This window comes from Mauremys reevesii, linkage group 16, assembly GCF_016161935.1.
Source record: "Mauremys reevesii isolate NIE-2019 linkage group 16, ASM1616193v1, whole genome shotgun sequence".
In the NCBI taxonomy this organism is placed as follows: Eukaryota; Metazoa; Chordata; order Testudines; family Geoemydidae; genus Mauremys; species Mauremys reevesii.
In genome coordinates, this window is record NC_052638.1 from 16,438,036 (window position 1) to 16,462,930 (window position 24,895).

General features: G+C 41.5%; 1 long non-coding RNA gene across 5 annotated transcripts in view; it reads left to right on the forward strand.

The window, feature by feature from the left end:
- Window positions 1-24,895, forward strand: part of LOC120384203 — a 98,560-nt gene that overhangs the window by 17,509 nt on the left and 56,156 nt on the right. For all 5 annotated transcript variants that reach the window (XR_005588673.1, XR_005588672.1, XR_005588670.1 and 2 more), the window contains exon 2: window positions 19,482-19,595. This is a non-coding gene — a long non-coding RNA (uncharacterized LOC120384203). The remainder of the gene's footprint in view (window positions 1-19,481; window positions 19,596-24,895) is intronic.

Consider the following 24,895-nt stretch of genomic DNA (forward strand, 5'->3'; position numbering starts at 1 on the left):
CCCAGAAACCTGGGACAAATGCCATAGTTTCCCAAGGCATCCTTAACAGACAATAGTTCCCTGCTCACAAGTTCTGAGTCTGTGTATGAAAAAAGGACAAACTTTTATTAGGGGTTGTAACAAAATAGGGGCCAGCCAATCCCAGTTACTAAGAGATCATATCTGAGTAGGGGATCACTGATTGCTCTATAAAGTGCAGCAGGAAGGGTCAGAGGGAGAGTTCTCAGGGATAACGGAATGGAGTATGATGAAGACTAAGACACTGGCAGAAAGGCCTAGGAGTAATCTGATATGGAGGTAAACAGAGTTGAGAACTTTATTTTGCATGTGTGTTAACTTAATAAATCAGAACCTGAGAAGGGGGGTGAACGGGTTTGTGAATTACTGAAGAACCTCTGGTGAAAGGAAACTGAGGCAGGGGGACTGCTTGGGCCACTCTAAGGCTATTGTGTGTGGGAGGCAGCCTGTCATGTGATGGGGGACAAAAGAACTAACAAAAGCATTAGCACATACTTAACAAAGTGGGACAAACATTGTAAGACTAAATCAACAGTGTAGTCTTAGTCTGGGAGTCTACTCAGGTTGGTCTGTCTCCTCAGCTAGGGAAAGTGCGGCTTTGTCTGGTTCTGTGGCTTCACCACTATAGAATATCAGCGTTGGAAGGGAGCTCAGGAGGTCATCTAGTCCAACCCCCTGCTCAAAGCAGGACCAATCCCCAACTAAATCACCCCAGCCAGGGCTTTGTCAAGCCTGACCTTAAAAACCTCTAAGAAAGGAGATTCCACCACCTCCCTAGATAACCCATTCCAGTGCTTCACCACTGTCAGGGTTCCTTCTCCACTCTGAACTCTAGGGTGCAGATGTGGGGACCCACATGAAAGCCCCCTAAGCTTATTTCTGCCAGCGTAGGTTAAAACCTGATACGCTGCCACCACCAGGTGATTTAACAAGAAACAGGGAAAGGACCACTTGGAGGTCCTCTTCCCCCAAGCCCTTATACCCCCTTTCCTGGGGAGGCTTGAGAATAATATCCTAACCAATTGGTTACAAAGTGATCAAAGACCCAAACTCCTGGGTCTTTGGACAATGGAAAAATTAGTTAGGTTCTTAAAAGAAAGATTTTATTAAAAAGAAAATGTAAAAATCATCTCTGTAAAATCTGGATGGAAAATAACTTTACAGGGTAATCAGATTGAAAGAGCCCAGAGGAACCCCCTCTAGTCTGTTTCAAAGTTACAACAAAACTTTGTACCTCCCTCTAGCAAAGGTAAAATTCACACTGAGAAAACAAAGATAAACTAATACTCCTTGCCTTGCTGTTACTTACAAGTTTGAAATATGAGAGACTTGTTCAGAAAGATCTGGAGAACATGGATTGATATCCGGTCCCTCTTAGGCCCAAGAGCAAACATACCCAAAACAAAGAGCACAAACAAAAGCCTTCCCCCCCCAAGATTTGAAAGTATCTTGTCCCCTTATAGGTCTTTTGGGTCAGGTGTCAGCCAGGTTACCTGAGCTTCTTAACCCTTTACAGGTAAAAGGATTTTGGTGCCTCTGGCCAGGAGGGATTTTATAGTATTGTATACAGGAGGGTTGTTACCCTTTCCTTTATAGTTATGACAACCACCCTCCTAGTGAAAAAGATTTTCCTAATATCCAATCTAAACCTCCCCCACTGCAACTTGAGATCATTACTCCTTGTTCTATCATCTGCTATCCCTGAGAACAGTCTAGATCCATCCTCTCTGGAACCTCCTTTCAGGTAGTTGAAAGCAGCTATCAAATCCCACCTCATTCTTCTCTTCTGCAGACTAAACAATCCCAGTTCTGTAAAAGCAACAAAGAATCCTGTGGCACTAGATAGACACAAGATGTTCTGCAGCATGAGAGCTTTGCAGAATACCCACTCTTCTTCTTCTTCTCTTTCATCTAGTGGAGACCCTTCACACTGCAGCTCAATATGCTGTCTATTCACCTCAGTAGTTCTCTAGCTTTTTGTTGATCCAGACCTCTGATACTTAATCCCAGTTCTCTCATCTTCTCCTCATAAGTCATGTGCTTCAGACCCCTAATCACTTTTGTTGCCCTCATCTGGACTCTTTCCAATTTTTCCACATCCTCCTTGTAGTGTGGGGCCAAAACTAAACACAGTACTCCAGGTGAGGCCTCACCAATGTTGAATAGAGGGGAATGATCATAGAATATCAGGATTGGAAGGGACCTCAGGAGGTCATCTAATCCATGATCATGTCCCTCGATCTGCTGGCAATGCCCCTACTCATACAGCCCAAAATTCCGTTAGCTTTCTTGGCAACAAGGGCACACTGACTCCTATCCAGCTTCTTGTCCACTGTAACCCCTAGGTCCTTTTTCACACCTTGGTCCCTAGTCTGTAGCAATGCATGGGTTTCTGCATTTGTTCTTAATGAATTTACCCAGCTATAGTGGATTAAACTTTATTGGTGCTGGATGGGGACCATCACCTGAGTCTGTCTCCCTGCAGCTTTAGCAAAGGGTAAAGTTAATCTAATTGCCATTTTCTTTCTCGTCTTTGCCTTGATGTGAGGCCAAAATACTGCCCCATGAATAGTAAAATGTAGCAGTTTAGCCATTGCCCAGTAATTGCAGGAATCACATTAAAAGGAACCATCGGTAAACCAAGGTTTCATTCCTGTTTGCCTAAAATTCAAAGAACAGAGGAGAAGCTGGCCATTTTGCTTTGGATAGTTCATGTAGTGTTTATGAGCTTCAGGTGTGGTCAATGAGCTAATTCTGTAATCTCTCACCCACTACTGGAATGAATGATAGGTTATGTGAGTATGTTTGTACAAGTCAAAATGTAGCAGTGTAAAGCACTGTAATAACATGCTATTGTAATAGATTATGAATGGGTACAAATGTGGCATATGCACATTTTGAGAGATCAGATATGTATCCACTGCTCTGAAGGCTTGGATGCTCTCATTGCTCATGTATGGCTATGTTCCTTGTAAATTAGCTTAATCTGCCTCATGTACATAATGCCTAGACCTGCAGGTAGATTTTAGTACCATAGGTCTGAATGGATTAATACACCTATAACTAGGGTTGGCAGAATCCAATGTTTATTTTTTGTAATTTTCATGGATGCTATAGACTACTTTAAAGCTTTTTTTTTTTTTTTAAATCTTCACAGTTCTGGGAAAGAAGAGGGAGAATCAGACAATTATTTAATGACCAAAGCTGTAATCCCCAAACACTGTATGCAATGGTCTCAAAGGTAAAGCCACAATGCAGGGAATGCAGACGTGCGGCTTCATCTCCACTCCCAGACATGGCAGTATAGACTGGTCCAAACCCACTGTCCCATTGACCTCAGTGGGACATCTCATGAACAGTCAATCAGGGGCCAGCAGGCTCCATTACGGAGCTGCAGGGGCTTAGCAGGTCAGTTACTGGCTGGGACCTGTGTGGCAAGGAAATTGCATTTTGCTTTCTGCAAGGAGAGTGGACCTGAGAACTATAACCCTAATGTAATGGGTGAAAGGAAAGAGACCTGGTGGGAAGAATCCCAGGGAAAACAGTAGCTGCTAATTGAAGGAGATGAAGGAAGCAGTGCATGACTGCTGTTCATAGGGTACCTGCAGTAGTGGGCAGGCCTGGGTGCCCCACACTGGGCAAGTGGCCTAAGCCCTGAGAAGGGGATAAGGTTTGTTTAGTATCAGAGGGGTAGCCATGTTAGTCTGGATCTGTAAAAGCAACAAAGAATCCTGTGGCACCTTATAGACTAACAGACGTTCTGCAGCATGAGCTTTCGTGGGTGAATACCCACTTCTTCAGATGCAAGTCTTCAGACTTGCATCTGAAGAAGTGGGTATTCACCCACGAAAGCTCATGCTACAAGGTTTGTTTAGAAGCCCAAGCATGGGGCTGGAATTGGGAGATGACCTGGCTGGAGAACTGGGGGAGTGAGACCCAGTGAAGACCAAGAATCTCCAGGGAGAGAGCCCTGGGGCTGTGCTCTATAATAGGGCAGGGAAGGACTAAAGTTGGCTCAAAATGGAGGCTGAGAACTGAGGCAAGAGACAGGGCTGAAGACACTAACAAGGGCCCAGCAATAGTCCTTGTTGAACCCTTGTTACCCTTGTTGACCATTTGTGACTTGGTCGCAGGGCTGAACCACTGAAGACCCATCTAGTGAGGCCAACCACCTACTGGGGGTGCCAGGATCAGGGGGGGAAAAGGTTGCAGCATCACACCCAGCTAACAGCAGATGCTCACAAGAGGCGTGTCCCCCGTCATAGAGAGCATTACATTACAGCAGTAAGAAACCTGTGAAAAATCCTATTTGCACACTGTAGTATTGTGTGTGGTGGTTTTTCCCCTGTAAATCATTTGTTAACCAGAAACAAGTATATAATAGTTCAAGTTTTCTCCATCTACTAAGTCTAAAGAAAACTACCAGGAAAGTCTAATGCAAGTCTACCAATATTACTTGTGATTCTGATGACATCAAAGCTAGTTAAATGTTATGCTTGTTAATCTGATAGTGAGCCCCCTTAACTGTGATTGTTTATACCTCTACAATACAGAGCCAGATTGCGCGGCCCATACTCACATCAGTGAGCACGTAGTCCCACTGAAGTAACAGTTGCCCAGTTGTGTGGAAGCATGTGAAGCCAAGGTCTATTCACCTTACAATAGTATAAATTTGACATAAATCCATTTAAGTTATTGGGCCAGATCACTAGCTGGGGTAAATCCCTGTAGTTCCACTGACTTCACTGTGTAAGTTAGTGGAGCTGTGCTGATTTATGCCAAGAAGATCTGCCTCATTAGATTCACACTGTGGTAACTTAAAGGGCAGAATTTGTTCCACTGCCAGGATAGCTGCAATTAATTTCACCACAAAAATGTTATTTTCAACACTGGTGTGTGTGTGGGGGGGAGGGAGGGGAACCAAGACAACCTCTTTGTACAGTATTAAACAAAGAATTGTTAGAAACAAGAAGGTTTGAGATTCACATTTCTTAACCTTTACACTGACTATGAGTACATCAGCTCCTACATGATGAACTGCATTATAAAGTAAATAGATCTGCTTTAAGAAAAGGTCAGGACACATGTTCTGCTAAAATCTAATTTCAGTCTATTGCCCTATAACCTATTGTATACAACAGATATAATGGTAAAGAGCCTGCATTCAATTATCTATGATATAAAGGCTTCCTTTCTCTCAAGAATATGCATGAGAATAATAGAAGGTATATTACAATATTGTATTTGGTCCTGTATAATGAGTGTATTAGGTTTTTTTAAACTCTCTTCTGCTCTGTAGGAATATTCTCCCAGAACACTTTGCACCTCTTATTCAGAGCAACGTTTCTTTTAAATATTGAATGATATTTTTTGTGGTTTCACACTGAAACTTGTCTGCTTCACATGCCATTAGCAAAAATCAGATTCTTGGAAGCATATTAACAACAAGCTTTGCACATCATCCTGACGCATTAACTGTTTGTCAGTGCCTTCTTTTTAAGATGAAGTACATTAAAATTCAATAGCTTAATAACGTTAATTTTTGCCTGATATGATCCTGAAAATTTTAAAATGAAGAGACTTGCCACAATCTCAGTGTTAATCTGGCACAGACACAGCTAATGATAATGTGTAGACTTAAATAAAAGAATAATTAAGGCAGCCTTGGTCATGTTATAAGAGATGTCATAGTACTAAATCAACATGTCACTTACATCCATTTTTCTTGTAAGTCAGTTTTTATTCAGATAGGATAAGCACCAAGATGACACATTTAGAGCAATGAAAGACTACTAAAACTTTCAGAGCACAAGAGGCAGAAATGCCAATGAAGGATTTCATCTTTATTTTCTCTTGTGCTTGCATTCACATCTGTCCACATGCACATAAGCTCAGACATGAGACAACATTTACAAGCCAAATTCTCAATTGGTGTAAACCGGTACACTTAAGTCAATCCAGCTACCTCATTTTACACCAGCTGAAGTTCTGGCTTGTAATCTTACCTCTTTGATAGCTAAGACAGGATTCAACATATCCTAAACATATCCTATTGTCAGACACACAGAAAAACATAAATTGTTGAGCAATAGTCAACATGGTTTCTGTAAAGGGAAATCGTGTCTTACTAATCTATTAGAGTTCTTTGAAGGGGTCAACAAACATATGGACAAGGGGGATCCAGTGGACATAGTGTACTTAGATTTCCAGAAAACCTTTGACAAGGTCCCTCACCAAAGGCTCTTACGTACATTAAACTGTCATGGGATAAAAGGGAAGGTCCTTTCATGGATTGAGAACTGGTTAAAAGACAGGGAACAAAGGGTGGGAATTAATGGTAAATTCTCAGAATGGAGAGGGGTAACTAGTGGTGTTCCCCAAGGGTCAGTCCTAGGACCAATCCTATTCAACTTATTCAGAAATGATCTGGAGAAAGGGGTAAACAGTGAGGTGGCAAAGTTTGCAGATGATACTAAACTACTCAAGATAGTTAAGACCAAAGCAGATTGTGAAGAACTTCAGAAAGATATCACAAAACTAAGTGATTGGGCAAAAAAATGGCAAATGAAATTTAATGTGGATAAATGTAAAGTAATGCACATTGGAAAAAATAACCCCAACTATACATACAATATGATAGGGGCTAATTTAGCTACAGTGAGTCAGGAAAAAGATCTTGGAGTCATCGTGGATAGTTCTCTGAAGATGCCCACGCAGTGTGCAGAGGCGGTCAAAAAAGCAAACAGGATGTTAGGAATCATTAAAAAGGGGATAGAGAATAAGACTGAGAATATATTATTGCCCTTATATAAATCCATGGTATAAATCCATCCACATCTTGAATACTGTGTACAGATGTGGTCTCCTCACCTCAAAGATATTCTAGCACTAGAAAAGGTTCAGAAAGGGCAACTAAAATGAATTAGGAGTTTGGAGAGGGTCCCATATGAGGAAAGATTAAAGAGGCTAGGTCTCTTCAGCTTGGAAAAGAGGAGACTAAGGGGAGATATGATAGAGGTATATAAAATCATGAGTGATGTTGAGAAAGTGGATAAGGAAAAGTTATTTACTTATTCCCATAATACAAGAACTAGGGGTCACCAAATGAAATTAATAGGCAGCAGGTTTAAAACAAATAAAAGGAAGTTCTTCTCAACGCAGTGCACAGTCAACTTGTGGAACTCCTTACCTGAGGAGGTTGTGAAGGCTAGGACTATAACAATGTTTAAAAGAAAACTGGATACATTCATGGTGGTTAAGTCCATAAATGGCTATTAGCCAGGATGGGTAAGGAAGGGTGTCCCTAGCCTCTGTTTGTCAGAGGATGGAGATGGATGGCAGGAGAGAGATCACTTGATCATTGCCTGTTAGGTTCACTCCCTCTGGGGCACCTGGCATTGGCCACTGTCGGTAGACAGATACTGGGCTAGATGGACCTTTGGTCTGACCTGGTACAGCCGTTCTTATGTTAAATACCTTCCTAGTTAGCTTATGTCTTCGTGTGGTAGACTCCTTTTAAATGAAGCATGTCCAGCTTCCCTGTGTGGGTCAATAAGAAGGCAGGGCAGCACATGGCTCTAGAACTCCTGACAGCTTGCGAGAGGCTCAGTTCCCTGCGCAGGGAGGAAATGGGAATCAGCTGGGGTAAAAAGGGCCTTCAGGGAGAAAGCCCTTGGAGGTTGTACTCCTTGAAAAGGGCATGGAATAATCCTGTAGTGCTCCCTGAAGCAGGAGGGACTGAGGGGCAAAGGGGAAAATTCCCACGAGCTATAGCCCAGGGTGGGCTGAGGAACTGTATGTGTCTCTAGCCCATGTTTGAAAAATAAAACTTCCCGGAAAAGGACTCTGGATGTGGAAGTCAGTGCTTTGTGGGAGGGGACAAGCCAGTGCCTTAACACTGTCCTGATATATAGTGAAGATGTAAAAAGTATAGCACAGCATACATGACTCTTAATGATGATCCCTGTGAATACACAGTGAGTGGGAGATTGAAACTGCAAGTTGCCTATTTTCTGTTTCAATAGGCCATAGGATGATGGCTTCATTCATTCATTCTTTCTTCCTTCAGCCTCCACCATCTCTAGATGACTCTGTGTGTGTGTGTGTGTGTGTGTGTGTGTGTGTGTGTGTGTGTGTGTGTGTATTTAAACTTCCTACATTTGTACAGAGTCTTTTTACATGGAAATCATAGGGTATTATCCTAAATGACTATCATTCAGCAGACAACTCTCATTGAGGTCAGTGGGTGTTTTTGTTTTAAGAATGGCTACTAGCTATTACCCTTTGTTTTCCCTAGAGTAGGGTGACCAGATAGCAAATGTAAAAAATTGGGATGGGGATGGGGGGTAATAGGCACCTATATAAGAAAAAGCCCCCAAAATTGGGACTGTCCCTATAAAATCAGGACATGTGGTCACCCTACCCCAGAGACAATCCTATCTGTCTGAATTCTTAGGCTTATAAACAGTTTACAGATATGACTGGAAATACCTGTACTACTGCTCTATAAAAAGAGATGGCGATGACACTTTTCAGAGGTTTACAGAATGGTTTATTACGTTGAGTAACAGTGTTATTTTGTTGGCTGAAGATTGTCATACACCATGCAAGAAGCTAAGTGTAATTAGTACAGGACACTCACTGTCTCTTCAGTGAGAGCTGACGTTATATATCAGATGGACTTCTCCACTCTCCCCCAAACCCTACCTAGTAGAAGCAAAAGAGGAAGTCATTTAATGGCCAAATGTAGTATTAAAGGTTTTGATACATTTTCTTGGCTGTCTCCCCATCTTCATAGTTTACCACTGAAAGATCATTTAGTCTGACCTTCTGTACATCACAGGCCATTAAATTCCACCTAGATAGCCCTACAGTAAGCCCCAAGTCTTGAGTTATATCAAAACATTTCAGTCTCCAGGAGGCATAACTGTGTGCACCAGGCAGAGGAAGGGAAAAACCCAGGTGTCACCAGTGCCCAAGGCCCCAGCAGTGGTGGGGAGTTGAGATGCCTAGATGATCCATGCTGTAGAGAAAGCCAACCCTCCACCTCCAGTTCCCTGCCATTCTGACCTAGGAAAAGTTCCTTCCAGCCCCAATCTGATGATCAGTATGACCCTGAACCAGGTATACCAGCCTTCTCTGAACCATCTCCAAGCACCAGTCCACCTATGACAGCCCCCCATCTCCACTGCAGCCAATTTTGGAGGCTCCAGAACAATTTTTAATGTGAATATAATTTTCAGTAGGGTTGAGCCTGAACTGGAACCTGGTCTCAGAGCTCTCACCCTCCGCAGATACTGGGGAAACTCAGATTCATACTGAGATCCAAACTTAGTGGATTGAGTCTATCACTATAAATGGTTCAAATCAGAATAACCAATCTGACTACATGAAGCTGTGGGCACATTCAGATCCATATGGTACACCCATGATATGCACTCCTATCTCAAAGACTTGATGGGAATTTGAATATTGTCATTCTATCAGGGCTGCTTAGTGATAGTATCAAGGCATAGGAATGAATTGTCACAATTTCTAAATATTGGGCATTAAATGAATTGCATAAGGAAAGAACTGTTCTCTTCCATATACAAAGACTGATCCTCTACTTTAAGCCTGAGTGTACTGTATTTTAAATTAAATAGAACAAAAGTAAGGTCTCCCCAAGAGAACACATTGTTTGCTCTTTTGTACTTCTCTGTGCAGACTTTCACAAGATGGCTGTTTGACTCTTTAAAAGTGAAGGTCGAAAATATGCCATTTGGAAATCAAAAGACAGACTTATATATTTAATATCCTGCAAGAACAGCCCAAACTTCAAAGTGAAACTATTTTTTAAAATTAAAAGTTCACACACCAACTACCACTTGTCACCTGGAGTGGCAGGTCATTTGAAGGCAACAGCTGAGCCACCTACTATGTGCTCCCCGGCATTGGGGTTCCTTTGGAATAGCTAAGGGTCTACTCTGCCATCCAGCATTGGATTGCTTAGTATTCACACTTCATACTCCATAGGGGAAGGGATAATCCCTCATAGTGGGTTTTGGGTCATTCCTTTCCTCTCCCCCACCCCCAGATCATGTCAATTGGTGCAAACTGATATTTTTTAGAGTTAAAAAAGAGCTGTTGAGAATACTATTATTGGATAGAAATAATAGTGACAGTGGGACTGGTTTAACCGTATCCAGAAAGGGAGATAAAGTCAACCAGACGTAGGACAATACCCCCAATTCTCCTTTTCTTGCCTTCAGGGGGCACCCAGTTAATGAGCTTTCTTGCTCCAGTGCAGTGGGACCTAGTAATCCTACTGTGGAGCCCACTGACCTTACTGTTCAATTTTTTTTTAAGGAAGTTTAGCATTTCCTCATAGCTGAGTTCATGTTGGGACTGTAAAATAGCAGAGCACGTAAGAACTCTCCCCTGGATTCCTACAAAACTAATCGTAACTACCCAGAATGATTAGCAGGTTCAATGCTTATTATTCTTTTTTAGACTCTGAAACAAATGTTTCTTCCTCCACTGCAACTGATCATTTTAATTTCCCTGTTTTGTCTGTAATAAAAGTTGACGTTAAAGGATGCCTAAGGCAGTGTAATGAGAAAATGAAATTAGTTTTTCAGTTGGCTGATCAAAAGCATTTTATACGTGATAATAAACAGTTTATTTTACTATCTTGCTTATGGCATAATAAATGACAAATACTTTTGTGAAATACGTATTGCCCACTTTGCTACAGAACAAATCTCAGTCTGAGGTCTTCTCCATGCCTGCAACCATATTACAGTGTAACTTTACTGCTCCCCACTGATGAGACTTTCATTTCTTTATTTGCTTTGCTTAATTTTTTCTATGTTGTGGATATCTGATACAGAGAAATTAAATTTCTTCCCCAGAAATAGAAGGGCAGAGTCTGTCAGTTACATTGATGTACACCAGTAGTAATTCGATTGAGTCCAATGGTGTTACTCAGAACCTTTAATCTGGTCCTGAAAACCTGGGCCATAATGACACCTGATTGTATGATACATTGAAAATAGGTTATCTGATTAATGTAGCCCTTGTTTTGGATTGCAAGTTCATGAACTGATCCTGATGCCTAAAAATGTATTATTCATAACTATTTACTGAAGGCCCACAGTGAATCCCACTATCTTAATCACAGGACAGATCCCATTGAACTCACTGTGACTGAGTGTTTGAAAACTCTGCTTGATCACCATTTGACCAGTTTTACTCCTATCCATGTGTCAGTGTTTTTCAGGCCTTTTAAAAGCCTTGACTTGTCAAAGTGCTATTCCTACAGTCAATGTTTCAGGATGTTAGAATAGGATTTGTTGTGTTTCAGATAGATCACAATGGTTTTATCATAACAAAGAATCTGAAGAAATCACCTAGTGGTGAAGATGGAGGTGAACACATACCATGTTAATAAATGTAGTTACATATATGAACTGAGCAAGGAAAAGAGAGGAGCTAGATTGCTGACCTGTGATTCTTACAGTATTTGACATCTTAAATTCTCACATGGATCAGTAGTTCAATGCTGGGTTAGTGTGATTGCCTGTTCGGTGGTTCCTGTGTGGTGCAGACTCAGTAGAAAGAACACCATTCAAAATTTTGGGACAACTTGTGAAGCATCAACTTCTGTTGGTGATCCTGTTACAAAAAAATCAGAGTTGAAGCTGAGTCTAGAAAAACAAATATGTAGCTGGCTGTATCCTCTCATTGGCCAAACCAGACAGCCTCTACGCAAAAGAATAAATGGACACAAATCTGACATCAGGAATCATCACTCTCAAAAACCAGTAGGAGAACACTTCAACCTCTCCGGCCATTCAGTAACAGATTTAAAGGTGGCAATTTTGCAACAGAAAAGCTTCAAAAACAGACTCCAAGGAGAAACTGCTGAACTTGAATAGATACTATCAATTTAGGCTTAAATAGAGACTGGGAATGGCTGAGCCATTACACACATTGAATCTATTTCCCCCATGTTAAGTATATTGTCAAACTGTCTTAAATGGGCATCTTGATTATCATTGCAAAAGTTTTTTTTTTCTCCTGCTGACAACAGTTCATCGTAATTAATTAGCCTCTTAGAGTTGGTTGGGCAACTCCCACCTTTTTATGTTCTCTGTAAGTATGTGTGTATATGTATATGGTGTGTGTGTGTGTGTACACAGACACAATCTCCTCACTATATGTTCCATTCTATGCATCCAGTGAAGTGGGCTATAGCCCACGAAAGCTTATGCTCAAATTTTAGTCTTTAAGGTGCCACAAGTACTCCTGTTCTTTTTACGGATACAGACTAACACGGATGCTACTTTGAAACCTCTCATAATTAGTGTCTTTTATAGACAGGTGTACAACAATGGAGAAAAACATTTTGGATTCTTTATGGTTGGTATAGAAATATATTATACAGTTTTGCTGCGTCTCCAGTATTCCTAATTACTGACAAAAGAAGGAATAGTAAAATGGAAAAATAAGTTTCTTTACCGCCTGGGTGAAATCCTGACTCAAATGGCAAAACCCCCTTAACCTTATTAAACCCAGGATTTCATCCTCTATATTTAGGGGACTGATTTTGTTGTATTTTTGGAAGGCAAAATTCCCATTGAAGAAGGTGAGAATTTCACCTGCATATGGCAAAATTCCCTTTAGTATGTCCTCACTTCCAACATGCATAATAATGTCTTTAATTGTAAAACACTTTTTATAAGAATGTTTGAGATCTTAAAAAGGCACCTACAATATTAATATTCCAGCTAACATGCCACTGGTACCAATTTTTAAAATTTACTAGTAAACTTTTTTTATTAGACTAATCGGAGTGTAAAACCAAAGAATCTGATCTTGTAATCCTTTCTCATGTGAATACTCCCATTTACATCAATTGGATGATTCCTCAAAGTAAAGATTACTCATATGAGTAAGGGTTGAAGGAGTGACACCAGAGGAAGAGAGATGTAGGCCAATAGACATAGCATCCCATAGAGTTTAAGGCCAGCAGGGACCACCAGCTCATCTAGTCTGACCTCCTGTGTATCACAGGCCACCAAAACCACCCAGCTCCTGCACACTAAACCCAGCAATGGAAATGACTAAAATCCAGACAATCCTGGCAAGTAACTCACTCCCTTTAGAGAAAGCTGACCATGACAAGGAAAAAAGTCCTGGACCCCACCATACTGTAATCAGTTAGACTCTGAGCATGTGAGCCAGATCCAGCCACCCAAGCACCTGAGAGAAAGAGAATGCTCAGTGCTACCTCAGAGCCATGGCCCATCTCACCCAGTGTCCCATCTCCAGCCATGGCCATCCCTCATTCTTCAGAGGAAGAAGATTTAAAAAACCTCCCAGCATACTTGGGGGTGGGGGCGGGGAATTTTCCTCCGCTGACACAATCCAGGGGCTAGCTGAAACCCTGAACCATTCCTAAAGCTCATGCAAGACATAAGCCCTGCTCCCCAACATCACAAGCAACCCCCTCATAAATTGTCTCTTAAAACTAAATTAAAGTGTTTGTGTCCTTCCCCGCTCCTCTTGGGAGGCTCTTCCAGGACTTCTCTTCTGCTGGTTAGCAACCTTTGTATTTCCAGCCTGAATTTGTTCATGGCTTCCATGCAGAGGCTCACTTCAAACTCACATCTGGTTCCTAAACAGCACTGCTACCGCAAGATCCATGCTTCAAGGGACTGCTGCAACTGTGACTGGTCTTGGTAACCCCCTGGCACTTAAGTGATATTCAAATAGCTGATGGGGCACCCCACCCAAGTTACCTATGTCTGTGGTAACTTAAATGCTTTGTGCTATAGTGTGTTCCTTTGGGGGACTGGGAGGTAGATGGGTGGGATCAGTATTGGAATGGGATCAGATGTTGGAGAGAGTCATTAGAGCTTCTGCTGCATTGGAGCCAAGCCACAGGTGGCACTGCCCCTTGCTGTGCCTTCCCCCATCCAGTCTAGATCTACAGACTGTGGATGCAGAGGGGAGCTGTCATAAACATACAGTTAAGGGTTAATTCCTCTTTTACCTGTAAAGGGTTCAGAAGCTCCCATAACCTAGCTGATACCTGACCAGAAGGACCAATAAGGGGACAAGATACTTTAAAATCTGGAAGGGGGAAAAAGTCTCCTCTGTGTGGTGTATGTGCTTTTTCTGGAGACAGAGAAAGGAGGAGCCATCCCACTCCCATAGGGTAGTGAGCATTTAGAGAAGGAATGTATTAGATTACTTTTATTTTCTTATTTGTGAGTTCTTTTGCAAATAAGAGGGAGGATAAATTTGGGTTCTTTGTGTAACTTTAAAGTTTTGCCCAGAGGGAAACCCTCTGTTTTGAATCTGATTGTCTGAGATTCTTTCATTCTAATCTTACAGAAGTACTCCTTTCACCTTTTTTCTTAAATTAAAATTCTTCTTTTAAGAACCTAATAAATTCTTCTTTGTTTTAAGATCCAAGGGTTTGGATCTGTGTTCACCAGGACTAAGTGGTGAGGGGATATTTTCAAGCCTTCTCAGGGAAAGGGGTGTAGGGGCTTGGGGAGGATTATTCTCAAGCCTGTCCAGAAAAAGGGGGTTAGGGATTTGGGAGATATTTGGGGGAAGGCAGAGTTCCGAGAGGCTCTCCCTAAATATTTGGTTAACACTTGGTGGTGGCAGTGTACTGTTAACCTAAGCTGGTAAAAATAAGCTTAGGGGGTCTTTCATGTGGGTCCCCACATCTGTACCTTAAAGTTCAGAGTGGGGAGGAAACCTTGACAGGAGCAAAGGGGCCTCTCCCATGCTAATGCATTGAATAAGACAAGACTGCTTATATAACTTACTCTGTCAATTTACTTACAATAGACTGATTAGATCCCATCATTCTAGAAATACTTCTTGAGTGTCTAATTTTGGTGGTAATGAATTCTATCTCTTGAATTTCTTGGAGCTTCTTTAATCACATCATTATCCTGGAATGTCCTTTGGACAATGGAATGTCCTGTCTTAGCACACTTGAACAGTGTGATGTTAGTGGTAAGAGTGATGCTCCTAATACGCTATTTTAAGTAAATCAGTTTATTTCTGTGGAACAATAACTAGCTCTATTACAGACACATTTAAACTCCTTCTCTCCCACTTAAGAGTGATTTGCAAAGAAAAATAAAATTGGGGTTGCCTTCTTTAAGAAGTGTAACTCCTCGCCCCTGAGACTTAATTATTTTTTTTCCTGTTTGCTGCTTTTAAATTCTTACAAAACACTTGCATGAAAAATTGTCTTTGTTAAAATTCAAGACCACTACCCCTTCAAATAAGATCTGAAACAATTCACAATAACTTTCAGCTGACCTTCAGTTAACCTCCACGAAACACCAACTTGGCATTCTTGCTGTTTTTATTTCTTGTTTGTTAGCTTAAAAATCAAACAATAAAAACCCCCACAATTTGTGGGGGGAGGGGAGAAGCCCAGGGAGAATCACTTTCAAGCATTTAATATATATGATAAAGAAGCTAAAAGAAAAGTGTGAATCTTTTTTTTCCTCTTCGCAGCTCACCTTTGATTCATACATGTGTGTATATATAAATATATATGCTTACAGTTAAATCCCTTCTAACATCAAAACATTCATATTCTATTTCAGTTCAGCATAATTAATTTTACTGACTTCATGTCTTCAATAACTGTCAGCTGTCTTTGGGTTTACAAGGCATTCAGATCAGATAAGTGAGCCTTGTGTTAGCGCTGGGAGGGTCAAAGGGCCATGTCAGGTCATGACCTCTGCCCTGTAGGAAAGATAAACCAATTTAAAACTACCAGAGGAAACACTTTTTTTTTAAAATGTAAAAGCTTATGAAATGTTAAGAGACAAGTAGCAGCCTTTTGAACAAATGTTGAATTCAGCTAAACTGGAGGAAAAAGAAGAACTGAGGAAATGTCAGATCTCCTGTTACTAAAGAGAAAAATATCTAGTGCTGAGGATAAGCATAAGATAATGAGATCTTTTTAGCCAGATCAGCACTGCTATCAGTGATGCCTAGATTTCCACATAAAAGATGAGGTACAATAATGACTGAGGGTTTTTTTTAGATTCAGCTTGAGTTTTATTAGGTGCAATAAAAACAAATCATGAGAAATAACTCATCCTATTTAATCTGAATTTACAGTGCAACATTTGTTAATATTTGTCTTTTTAGTTAAGTGGATAAATCATTAAGTTTTCAAACACATACTATTAAATATGCAGGATATAAACCACAGTCAATTAAATGATAGCTAAGGTACTGTAGCTGACTTGATTAACTTGATGTGTTAAGATGATAGACACAACATCCATAGAAATAAAACTTTGTGTATATGTTGTGAAATTTAAATGGAGCTTTCTTTTTGCTGGAGACCCAACCATCTAAACCTTGATTCCAGCTACAGTGCATGCCAACAGTGCTTATCCTTTCAGAAATACAGGGACACAAGAATCTGGTCTAATTTGAATAGGAGACTGCAGGGCGATCATGCTTACCTTCATCCTGGGCTGCCAGTTTTTCTCATTTAAATCCCTTACTTCCCCCATTTCATTCATGCACAAAGCACAGCTGTTCTAAGCAGGGCCGCCTAGAGGATTCCGGGGGCCCGGGGTCTTCGGCGGCGGGGGGCCCTTCCGTTCCGGGACCCGCCGCCGAAGTGGCCCGAAGACCCACGGCGGGAGCCCCCCGCCGCCGAAGCGGGACCCGCCGCCGAAGCGCAGCCCGGTCTTCGGTGGTAATTCGGTGGCGGGGGTCCCGCCGCGGCCTCCGGGCACTTCGGCGGCGAGTCCCGGAACAGAAGGGGCCCCCGCTGCCGAAGACCGGGCTGCGCTTCGGCGGCGGGTCCCGCTTCCCGCCCCGCCCCCTTACCCGAGCGCATCTCCGGCGGGGCCTGAGCTCCGTCCCGCTCCGAGCCGCGTGGTGAGGGGGCGGGGCTGGGAACTCAGCCCGGAGCTCGCAGCCCCGCCCCCTCCCTACGCCGCTCTGAGCGGGGCGGGGCTCAGGGGCTCGGCCGGAGACTCGGCGCTTGACGCGCTGAGGCTCCAGGAGAGGGGCGGAGGCGGGAGCTTCCGCTCTTCTCTTGGGGGCCCCTGCGGAGCCCGGGGCAAATTGCCCCCTTTGCCCCCCCCCTCTGGGCGGCCCTGGTTCTAAGAGGGCCTTTTTGAGGGGAAATGCTCATCTGCCATTATAGATCCGTTGACTCGTGGTCCTCAGATGCTAGAACATTAGTGCTACCTCCTTTTCAAACCAGAGATAGATGTGAATCAAAACAAGAGATCCAAAACATCTTGAACCCTGGGAAACTTTGGATGTGGATTTGGTTCCAAATTTGGGGCCAGATTATAGCTCGTGCTATCTCCCTTTTGCAGTTATGCAGTGCCACCAAGGGGCTTAAATCTCCCCAGTGCTTATTCACAAGAGGCCTTGCTGCCAGTAAAGGAACCAGCAAGAGACCAAAGCAGAAGATGGTTCAGTATAGTTAGTCCCTTAAGCATATCTTACACCAGGGGGTCTAACTTAGCAGTTTCACTCAGAATCGAGAGCTTGGAGTCCTCATGGATAGTTCTTTGAAAACATCTGCTCGGTTTTGTTTTGTTTTTTGACTGCCACTACACACTAACAATAGTTAGAACCATTAGGAAGGAGGTATTTTCTGTCTTATGATCTATCATAATGCCACTTTATAAATCCATGGTATGCCCACATCTTGAAAATTGCATGTAGTTCTGGTCAACCCATCTCAAACAAGATATATTAGAATTGGAAAAGGCAGGTAGAAGGTCAAGAAAAATAATACAGAAGGGTATGGAACGGTTTTTGTATGAGGAGAGATTGAACAGACCCAGACTTCTTTAAGCCGGGAAAAGAGATGACTAAGAGGATAAGATAGAGATCTAGAAAATTGTGAATGGTATGGAGAAAGTGAATAGGGAAGCGTTATTTACTTCTTCACATAACACAAGAACCAGGGGCCACCCTATTAATTAATTAGGCAGCAGGTTTAAAACAACCAAAGGAAGTATATCTTCACATAACACATTCAACCTCTCAAACTCATTGCCAGGGAATATTGTGAAGGTCAAAACTATAATGGTGTTTAAAAAAACTAGAGAAGTTCATGGAGGATAGGTCCATCAATGGCTAATAGCCACGATGGCCAGGGATGCATTACCTGCTGTGTGTCCGTAGCCTCTGGTTGCCAGAAGCTGGGAGTGGATGATGGGGGATGGATCACTCGATGATCGCCATGTTCTGTTCATTCCCTCTGAAGAACCTGACACTGGCCACTGTTGGAAGACAGGATACTGGGTGAGATGGACCACTCGCCTGACCCAGCATGGCTGTTCTTCTATCTCAAGAAACCAAAAAGTGCCCTGGAAGGATTCCAGCTGAAGTCAGTGCAAAAGCAGCTCCCTCTGAGATCAGCATTAGCCATACTTTAGGGTAGAATTTAGCCCTAGACTGGAGCGACCTCATCTCATTTCTTCCTTTTTTATTTTCCCAATTAGGAAGCGTTAGCAGTTAGAGCTTGACTGCTACTTTTTGAATTGTTAATCAAATCTAGTATTTAATATGTAATGGAGAGACTCATGCTGGATATCTTTTTGTTACTGTCAAATCTGATGCGCTATTAAGCATGCACTAATGGTACACCAGAACTAGTGCTATCCCTCAAATTCTCCTCTTAAGGTTTAAGAAGTTTAATGGGGAGGGCATTTCATGGAAAACTGGGGAGAGATAAGCCAGTTCAGATAAAATAAATTACTAAGACTTGAACTAACCAGAACTAAAGCTTTTAGAAGTGCTGAAATATTTGGATGTCATTTTTATTCATTCTCATGCTCTCTTGCATTCCAGGCTCTTTCTGATACTGGAACAGGAAGTGATAGTGTTGCACACAACTGCTGTATTTCCTTTTGAGTGAAGCGGCCTGGGAGTTTAAGGCCCTGATTCTACCAAGCACTTAAACATCCTCAGAGTGAAGTATAGTCTCACTGAAATTAAGAGTTGCTCACGTTCTTACAGTGAAGCAACTGCTAAAGTGCTTTGCTGAATGAGGGCTGAAGATGCTCCAGTTTTGCAAAAATTATCCATACTTTCATATGCCTGTCTGAACTGGATCCTAGGCCTTTTGAGGCTTGTCCATTGTTACTGTAACATGTTAGTTTTCACTGATATTGTATGTAGTAGTCTTCAGTTATTAGAAAATGCAACACAAGTTTCATAGACCCACACTTAGGATTGGACTTAGGACTTTTTTCCATGTACACTGCATGGATGGCTTTTGTTTCTGCTCTACCTGCCTTTCTAGCTTATACAAACTAAAATGCCGTTAAGTTGGCACTTATGTTAATTTCTGCATGGCTAGATGGTGTATATCCTGCAGTTCTAACTAAAGGGCTGAAACGGATGCAGATTTTGCTAAACTCTGCCAGAAGATGTTTTTTCTGTTTCAGGAAAATCAGGCAGAAGCAAGATCAGACGAGTGTGCACATTTGCCATCTTGCACTGTTGTTGCAACATTGACTCCATTGTCAGTGATGATCACATCAGGGGAATGACCTTGTGAGGTAAGACACACATTTATTTAGTCTCTAAACTCTGTTAGCATGTTGGCTGAAGTACAATCTTTGTCAACCCAAGAGATGTAATTACCATGAGAGTTAATGCTAATTGGTTTATTGAGTTTAATTGGATATTGTTAAAAATACTATCATCTTGCCCAAGCACTAAGACAAGATTTTTTTATAAAGAAAGGCATTTATTAGTCATGCATAATCTTTATTTTTTCACAGGAAGATTTAAAGATGAAAACTTCACTATGGGGTATATTTAGGTGAAAAATCTACTTATAGTGCAAGTACCTGTATAACAGAAACAACATTAATGACCTTTTCTAAAGTTTTGGTAAAGAAGCTGATAAAATGTTTATCGTTAAGCTTAATTACAGCTTGAGCTATGGCAAGACACATGTTCCAAATGATTTAAAGAATGATAAAACTATAGAGGTCGGAAGAGCTGAAGAAGGTTTCAGTTGTCGTCATGAATAATGAGTTAGAATAATTAGACAGTTTTACTGATTATAGTGAGATCTCTTATTTCTGATAAAAGATTTAACTGCTGTTAGATGGGATTATTGATCGGGCTTTGGAAAAGAAGTGGATGAGGGTGTGTGTGTGTGTGTGTGTGTGTGTGGGTGTGTGTGTGTGTGTATATATATATATAATTTTTTTTTTAAGAAATCAAATTGTGACTTGAACCCAATGCACGATATATTACTTCAGAATACAAGAAAAAGTAACTGCTTTCAACAGATTTTTTTGTCAGGGTTAAGACATCTATTAAAATAGCATAATCCAAGGGCAGTGGAACTATTTTTTTTTTTTTTTGGTAAGATAAATTCCCACTGACGTAAAAAGCTTGGGGACTTGTAGTCACTCACACCACTAAATAATTGTCAGGGGACAGATCTTGGGGGAAATGGTCTTGTATTAGGTTTAACTCTTCCTTAGAAGTTAAGGCCAGTAGATTATCTAGTCTGAACTCCTGTATATCACTGGCCATTAATTTTCACCCAGATACCCCTCTAACTAAAGTATTTTGGCTTAATAGACCAAAACATTTCAGTCCTCAGGAGACTAAACTGTGTGCCACAGGCAAAGAACTGGACAGACCAAGGTGTCAGCAATGGCTGAGGCCCCTGTATGTGTGGCCTAGGAGAGGATGCAAGGAGCAGCCACAATTTGTCTGTGTGTACTCTAACAGTAGAGGAGGGGAGGGACCAAGCCCTCCAGAGGGGACATGTTCAGACAAGGCACAGGGGAGACTATGGCTCCAATTTACTGTGTTCCTGAAAGTACTGACATGGCTGTGCTGAGGAGAATGGGAGCAACATCTTTTTAAAGGTAAAGTAAGTGCATTCCCTCCAGTGCCCAGGAGAGATGCCTTTGTAAAGGTCTCCAGTGCCAATGAATTCTCAAGACTGCCTCTCTGAGGCAATATAAAAGACTGTAAAATAAACACTAAAGATGCAATAATACAGTGATCATAATTAAAAATAACTTTATAGTATCTTAGATTCTGCAGTGGGATCTAGTTATAAGTATAAGGAAATGCTGCAGTTTTTCAGATACAACTTTTTCTTGCCATGGGCTGACTTTTTAATAGTGAGCAGTGTATTTAGGCCAATGTTTTCAAACTTGGTTAGCTAAAGTGAGGAACCTAAGTCCATAGATTCTAGGACTGGAAGGGACCTCGAGAGGTCATCGAGTCCAGTCCCCTGCCCTCATGGCAGGACCAAATATTGTCTAGACCATCCCTGATAGACATTTATCTAACCTACTTTTAAATATCTCCAGAGATGGAGATTCCACAACCTCCCTAGGCAATTTATTCCAGTGTTTAACCACCTTGATAGGAACTTTTTCCTAGTGTCCTAAACCTCCCTTGCTGCAGTTTAAGCCCATTGCTTCTTGTTCTATCCTTAAAGGCTAAGATGAACAAGTTTTCTCTCTCCTGCTTATGACACCCTTTTAGATACCTGACAACTGCTATCATGTCCCCTCTCAGTCTTCTCTTTTCCAAACTAAACAAACCCAATTCTTTCAGCCTTCCTTCATAGGCCATGTTCTCTAGACTTTTAATCATTCTTGTTGCTCTTCTCTGGACCCTATCCACATCTTTCTTGAAATGCAATGCCCAGAAATGGACACAATACTCCAGTTGAGGCCTAACCAGCGCAGAGTAGAGTGGAAGAATGACTTCTCGTGTCTTGCTCACAACACATCTGTTAATGCATCCCAGAATCATGTTTGCGTGGTTGTTTTTTTTGCAATAGCATCATACTGACTCATTTAGCTTGTGGTCCACTATAACCCCTAGATCCCTTTCTGCCATACTCCTTCCTAAACGGTCTCTTCCTATTCTGTATGTGTAAAACTGATTGTTCTTTCCTAAGTGGAGTACTTTGCAGTTGTCTTTATTAAGCTTCATCCTGTTTACCTCAGACCATTTCTCCAATTTGTCCAGATCATTTTGAATTATGACCCTGTCCTCCAAAGCAGTTGCAATCCCTCCCAGTTTGGTATCATCTGCAAACTTAATAAGCGTACTTTCTATGCCAATATCTAAGTCGTTGATGAAGATATTTAACAGAGCCGGTCCCAAAACAGACCCCTGCGGAACCCCACTTGTTACACCTTTCCAGCAGGATTGGGAACCATTAATAACTACTCTCTGAGTATGGTTATCCAACCAGTTATGCACCCACCTTATAGTAGCCCCATCTAAGTTGTATTTGCCTAGTTTGATAAGAATATCATGCGAGACCGTATCAAATGCCTTACTAAAGTCTAAGTATACCACATCCACCACTTTTCCCTTATCCACAAGACTCGTTATCCTATCAAAGAAAGCTATCAGATTGGTTTGATGTGATTTGTTCTTTACAAATCCATGCTAGCTATTCCCTATCACCTTACCACCTTCCAAGTGTTTGCAGATAATTTCCTTAATTACTTGCTCCATTATCTCCCCTTGCACAGAAATTAAACTAACTGGTCTGTAGATTCCTGAGGTTTTTTTTATTTCCCTTTTTATAGATGGGCACTATATTTGCCCTTTTCCAGTCTTCTGGAATCTCTCCTGTCTCCCATGATTTTCCAAAGATAATAGCTAGAGGCTCAGATACCTTCTCTATTAGCTCCTTGAGTATTCTAGGATGCATTTCACCAGGCCCTGGTGACTTGCAGGCATCTAACTATTCTAAGTCATTTTTAACTTGTTCTCTTTATCTTCCAAACCTATCCCCTTCCCATTAGCATTCACTATGTTAGGCATTCCTTCAGACTTCTCGGTGAAAACCGAAACAAAAGTCATTAGGCATCTCTGCCATTTCCAAGTTTCCTGTTGCTGTTTCTCCCTCCTCACTGAGCAGTGGGCCTACCCTGTCCTTGGTCTTCCTCTTGCTTCTAATGTATTGATAAAAAGTCTTCTTGTTTCCCTTTATTCCTGTAGCTAGTTTGAGCTTATTTTGTGCCTTTGCCTTTCTAATCTTGCCCCTGCATTCCTGTGTTTGCATATATTCATCCTTGGTAATTTGTCCTAGTTGCCATTTTTTATGACTGCTTTTTATTTTTTAGATCATGCAAGGTCTCGTGGTTAAGCCAAGGTGGTCTTTTGCCACATTTTCTATCTTTCCTACCCAGCGGAATAGCTTGCTTTTGGGCCCTTAATAGTGTCCCTTTGAAAAACTGCCAACTCTCCTCAGTTGTTTTTCTCCTCAGTCTTGATTCTCATGGGACCTTACCTATCAGCTCTCTGAGCTTACCAAAATCCGCCATCCTGAAATCCATTGTTTCTATTTTGCTGTACTCCCTGCTACCCTTCCTTAGAATTGTGAACTCTATGATTTCATGATCACTTTCACCCAAGCTGCCTTCCACTTCCAAATTCTCAATGAGTTCCTCCATATTTGTTTAAATGAAATCTAGAACAGCTTCCTCCCAATAGCTTTTTCAACCTTCTGAAATAAAAAGTTGTCTGAAATGCAGTCCAAGAACTTATTGGATAGTCTGTGCCCCGCTATGTTATTTTCCCAACATATATCTGCATAGTTGAAGTCCCCCATCACCACCAAATCTTGGGTTTTGGATGATTTTGTTATTTTAAAAAAAGCCTCATCCACCTCTTCTACCTGTTAGGTGGCCTGTAGTAGCTACACTCCTAGCATGACATCACCCTTGTTTTTTACCCCTTTTAGCCTAACCCAGAGACTCTCAACACTTCTGTCTCCTATGCCCATCTCCACCTCAGTCCAAGTGTGTACATTTTAATATATAAGGCAACACCTCCTCCCTTTCCCTCTGTCTATCCTTCCTGAGCAAGCTGTACCCATCCATACCAACATTACAATCATTGTGTATTATCTCACCAAGTTTTGGTGATGCCAACAATGTCATAGTTGTATTTATTTATTAGCACTTCCTGTTCTTCCTGCTTATTACCCATACTTCTCGCATTTGTATATAAGCATCTAATACTGATACTGTTTTGCCCTTGCCTCCCAGTTTTGCCCTGACCCTCCTTTCTCTCTGTCACTATAGCCCTCGCTTCCTCCTATTTCTGACCCATCTCCCAGGTCCCCATGTTCTCCACTTACCTGTGGGCTTTGCTCACCTGTCCCCATCGAACCTAGTTCCATATTTTGGAACTTATGATTGATAAATGGCCAAATTTCAGAAGAGATTCGGACTGGACCTTATCCGGCACATTCTTACTGGTACAAAACTTCTTACTCATACTAGTAAGTCTTCTAGTAAGTAGTAATTGGAACTACTTTACATGAGAATGATTTGCAACCAAGTTTTATAGCCATTGAAGAGCTGTGAATACCAGACTTTTCAGTGGCTTAAAATACTGCCAGGCTGCAGTATTACAGACCTTAAAACCTAGCTTAGGAGTTTTATTTAGAATTTCAAAACATGCATTAGTACTCCTTTGTCTTTCATTTTAAGGCCTACAAGTTGGTTTGCTTTTGTTACTGTGATTGATGGTAACTAAGGCAACTCCAGCTTTTCAGGGGGATGAATATGATAAATAGTACCAAATTTTATTTTAAAACTAAATGTTGTTCAGCTTTTTCCTCAGATTTGTGGCATAAACCAAGTACATGATGATGCAATGTGTTGTTTAATGTCAGTTTTAATAACCTTTGTGTGGGATGGCCTACTTGCCTCATCCACTGTTTCATTGTCCATTGTAATGCAGCTATCCCAAGATAAATGTATGGTTTATTACATTTTCTAGGTCTGGTTGCATAGAATATGTGATAGACACCAATCTTTTTAGTCCTCCATGTGTGAAACTTCCA